At 41.3% G+C, this 5,291-nt stretch overlaps 1 pseudogene; it reads left to right on the top strand.

Moving 5' to 3' along the window:
- The first annotated feature begins 508 nt into the window (after nt 1-508).
- On the top strand, nt 509-1,551 carry LOC140709336 (SLAM family member 9-like; annotated as a pseudogene).
- Nucleotides 1,552-5,291: the final 3,740 nt, after the last annotated feature.

Genomic DNA, 5,291 nt, shown 5'->3' with positions numbered 1-5,291 from the left:
CCAGAGACAGGGTTTAGTGATCCTGGCTGGAAGGGTCCCTGGAGTGATCCCTGGAGATCCCAGCAGGAAGGAGAGTTTAAGCATTGCCCACTTTGAGCTCCAACTACAACTCCACTGCTAATACCTCTTTATGTCCAACATTCTTGTGGGCCCCAACATACAGGAGCTGTAACTGACTGGGAGACTTGTGGGGCGGGACAATTGTCAGGGACATTTTGTAGCCTTTTCCTTCTGTGTTTACAGGGAATCTAGTTTCACAAAGCAGCTCAACCCCATTGATGGTGAATGGGGTTCTGGGGGAGTCAGTAACTCTTCCCCTGGAGTTTCCTGCAGGAGAGAGGATTCAGTCCATCACTTGGCTTTGCAGTGGGACATCTTTTGCCTTCATAGTACTCTATGAAGAGTACTCTATGAAGGCAAAAGTCCACAAATCTACGTGACTCATCCGAAATGGCAAAAACGACTGAACTTCACCGAGTCCTACTCCCCGCAACTCAGCAACCTGGAGATGGAAGACACAGGTTCTTACAGTGCCCTGATAGCCACAGAGACCTCTGCAAAGCTATCCAGTTACACTCTGAGGATATTCAGTGAGTAAGGGCATAGAGGACCAGCTCCCTACTGGTAAGGGTGAGTGGGCTACCCACTAAGCCTGGGGGGCTGCATGACCCTTGGTAAAGGCGGTCTCCCAGTTTCACTCTTTTCGTCAGTCCAGAACCTTTCCTAGGTAGATTCATTTTTTCTTTTCTCTCCTTATTCTTTTTCGTCCTTCTTCAGTTTGGCGGCCCCTGGCTGTGTCTGTGGCTGTGGCTGTTTGAAAAACATACAACTTACCCCTTCCTTCATGCAGTCACTCAGGAGTTGGAAATGAAAGAGTCAGAGATCTTTGCGTTGAAGGGGTCTGGATTTCTTGCTGGGGTCTTACTCCTTGATGTCTTCTCTTTCTAGTGTGGCCTGGAAAGGTCCTTAATTGCTATTAGTATCTTTTAAAATTATTGTTTCAAAGCAGAGCGGCTGCCAAGGCCTCAAATTAGAGTGGATTCTACCATCTCTGAGAATGGGATCTGTAATGCCATCTTGAGGTGTTCTGTGGAGGAAGGAGGAAAGACCATCACATATGAGTAGACATCAGTGGGACCAGGGGCTGCTGTGTCCCACGTGGGGTCAGTCCTCAATGGCTCCTGGAGTCTTCGTGACCTGGATTGGATCTACACTTGCACAGCTCTGAATCCTGTTAGCTACAGCAACTCTACTCCCATCCTTGCTGCACAGCTTTGTGCAGGTAGCAGGCCCCTTCTGGTCTCTCTAGCACCCCTATGAAATGTTGTGAGGTGAGGGCACAGCAGCCCTTGTCACCTGCCAACAACCCTCATTCCACTTACACACATGTGCTCTGTCCTCTCTCATTCTACTTTCTCTCTTTCAGATTCCAAAGCAACTGAAGCCACCTATCACTCAGTGAAATGGATTTTCCTGAGGAAGGGGCTTCTTCTCCTTGTGTTCCTTGGGGTCCTAGTGCTCAGCAAACCCTTGAGGCCTAACTCAGGGTGATAAGAGACCACCAGTACCCCAAGAGAGCCAGGCTATGCCTAACTGAGGCCATTACTTTTCTGTGGCTCGATTAAATTACATCTATTGACCCATACTCTTTTCAAGGTGAAGTACTATGGATTGTCAAAGGCCATTGGGATAAAATTTTTTATTTTGTGATGTCTGAGCCCATGTACATGCTCATTTTTTTAAAAAAAGAAGAAGTTTGGTCAAGAAGAGATAAAATAACTGCATGAACACCATATGTTATCTATTCTGAGCATATTTTTTTCTCCACAATTTAAGGTTTCTGAAATCAAGGTAAGTTATAATATAAATATATACAGCTAAAATGAATAGGGTGTTTTTCTCCTGAAATATCATTATTAAAATGATCTGCTTTTTGAAATTCAGTGGTGTCTTCCGTTGATGGAAATGTAAATTAGTACACTATTATTGAAAAACAGTATGAAGATTCCTAAAAGAATTAAAAATAAAAGTACCATTTGATCCAGCAATTCTATCACTGGGCATATATCCAAAGAAAATTACATGTCGAAGAAGTATCTGCACTCCTATGTTCATTGCAGCATTATTCACAATAGCCAAGATATGGAAGCAACCTAAGCGTCCATCAGTGGATGAATGGATAAAGAACACGTGGTATATATACACAACGGAACACTATTCAGCTTTTATTTATTTATTGAGATGGAGTCTCACTCTGTTGCCCAGACTGGAGTGCAGTGGTGTGATCTCGGCTCACAGCAACTTTGTCTCCCGGGTTCAAGCAATTCTCTTGCCTCAGCCTCCCGAGTAGCTGGGATTATAGGCACATGCCACCATGCCCAGCTAATTCTTGTATTTTTAGTGGAGATGGGGTTTTACCACGTTGGCCAGGCTTGTCCTGGCTCCCGACCTCAAATGATCTGCCTGCCTCGGCCTCCCAAAGTGCTGGGATTACAGGTGTGAGCCACTGCACCCGGCCAGCTTTTAAAAAGAAGAAAATCTGTCATTTGCAATGGCATAGGTAGACCTGGAAGACATTACATTAAGTGAAATAAATCAGGCACAGAAAGATAAATACTACATAATCTCACTCATATGTGGAATCTAAAATAGTTGAACTAATAGAAGTAGAGAGTAGAATAGTGGTTTACCAGGGGCTGGGGTAGTTGGGTATGATGTTGGGGACATGTTAGTCAAAGGATACACAATTTCAATTAGGAAGAAGCTCAAAAAATCTATTGTACAATATGGTCACTATAGGTTAATAATATATTTTAACTTAAAATTTAAAATATCTTAAGAAAAATATAAATCTGTTCAATATTTATTAGAACTAGACAGTTGAGACTATTTTATGAAATAACATTTAACTGCTTTGAAAAGGCAATAAGTAGCCCCAATAGATGCAAAAATATTCAGAATCTGCTAATCCTATCCTAGCATTAGGAAATTCATCAAAATTAAAATTTTCATCATAAATATCAAGTGAAGGCCAGGTGTGGCAACTCATGCCTGTAATCCCAGCATTTTGGGAGGCTGAGGCAGGCAGATCACCTGAGGTTGAGAGTTTGAGACCAGCCTGGCCAATGTGGCGAAACTCCGCCACTACTAAAAATACAAAAATTAGCCGGGCATGGTGGTGCACACCTATGATCCCAGCTACTTGGGAGGCTGAGGCACAAGAATCACTTGAGCCTGGGAGACAGAGGTTGCAGTGAGCTGATATTGTGCCACTGCACTGCAGCCTGGGCGACAGAGTGAGATTCCATTTCAAAAAAAAAGAAAAAGAAAGAAAAGAAACATCAAGTCAATATAGTCAATGTTAACAATTTTTTAAAAAGTTTATTGTAAAGAGATCTGTAGGTAGGAAGCAGGATGAAGTACTTTAATACTTTCTTACTAGCTGGTGAAGGTGGGCTACATGTACAATTGAAGTTAAATAATATTCTGGGTGGACTGGCTCACGCCTGTAATCCCAGCACTTTGGGAGGCCAAGGCAAGTGCATCACTTGACCTCAAGAGTTCAAGACCAGTGTGGGCAACATGGTGAAACCTTGTCTCTACAAAAAAATACAAAAATTAGCTGGTTGTGGTGGTATGCACCTGTAGTCCCGGCTACTTGGGAGGCTCACTTAAGCCCAAGAGGTCGAAGCTGCAGTAAGCTGTGATCATACCAGTGCACTCCAGCCTGGGTTTCAGAGTGAGACTCTATCTCAAAAAAATAAAAATAATAAATAATAAAGTACATGAAATCACAGAGAGTAGTTATCACAATGTTGGAATATATCATGTAAAAATAATCTAACAAATATAATTTCCTATAACAAATATTGTGCATGACTAGCCTTGAGATTAAGGAGACATAATACCATCACATGCAGATATCTCAGGGAAACTTCTGGTAACCAAAATTTGCCAAAACACATTTCCTTCATAGCAAAATAATAGTATGTATAAATGTGATAATAAAGGATTTAACCCTCATTTGCTTAATGTTTACATTCTTACTGCCTCCAAGGGGATGATCTTTTAAGTACATCCCCGTGTTCATCCTTATATAACAAGATATAAAGACCAACTCAGTGCTTTGTCAATCTCAAAACACAATAACAAGACTTTTCCTAATTTTTCTAGGTTCCTTGTTAAGTTGTCAAAGTACATTTTTTGACTCTGGCTTTTGTTACAAAACTGAATTAGGAAATACAGGGCTCCTAATTTTGTTTCCCCTATAGCCTGAGGATGTTTTGCCATGTATTAATCACTGCAGATTTGAAAACATGACTTTTTTTTCTTTTTTTTTTATTATACTTTAAGTTCTAGGGTACTTAAAGTATACAACATGCAGGTTCGTTACATATGTATACATGTGCCAGAAAGCATAACTTTTAGGCAAGTGTATTATTAGGCAAATTGCTAGCCATTAAACTTTCATTGTAATTTTCTATGTAAATTTTCATAGTCTTCTCAACAAATGATGCTTGATCAATTGGATATCAATATGTCAAAAAATTTTTTGATCAATTTCCTATACAGTATTGTAAAATTAACTTAAAACAGATCATAAGTGGCCGGGCGCGGTGGCTCAAGCCTGTAATCCCAGCACTTTGGGAGGCCGAGATGGGCGGATCACGAGGTCAGGAGATCGAGACCATCCTGGCTAACACGGTGAAACCCCGTCTCTACTAAAAACACACAAAAAAAAAACTAGCCGGGCGAAGTGGCGGGCGCCTGTAGTCCCAGCTACTCGGGAGGCTGAGGCAGGAGAATGGCGTAAACCCGGGAGGCGGAGCTTGCAGTGAGCTGAGATCCGGCCACTGCACTCCAGCCCGGGCGACAGAGCAAGACTCCGTCTCAAAAAAAAAAAAAAAAAAAAAAAAAAAAAAACAGATCATAAGCATACATGTAAAATCGGAAAGCATAAGACCTCTAGAGAAAAACAGGAAAAAGTATTTGTGATCTTGGGTTAGGCAAGAATTTTGCAGATAACAACAAAAGCACAATTCATAAAAGAAAAATTTGAGCCTCTGCTTTTTTTTTTTTTTTTTTTTTTTTTGAGATAGAGTCTTGCTCTGTTGCCCAGGCTGGAGTTCAGTGACACGATCTCAGCTCACTGCAATGACTAATGTGGTTGAACAACTTTTCATGTGCTGGCAAATAAGCACATGAAATGCACATGAAAACCAGATGAGACACCACTCCATACATATGAGAATATCTAAAATTAGGCTGAGCAGACTAACTATTTGGTGATG

This window comes from Chlorocebus sabaeus, chromosome 20 (genome assembly GCF_047675955.1).
Source record: "Chlorocebus sabaeus isolate Y175 chromosome 20, mChlSab1.0.hap1, whole genome shotgun sequence".
NCBI lineage: Eukaryota > Metazoa > Chordata > Mammalia > Primates > Cercopithecidae > Chlorocebus > Chlorocebus sabaeus.
This window is presented reverse-complemented; position numbering and strand designations above follow the sequence as displayed.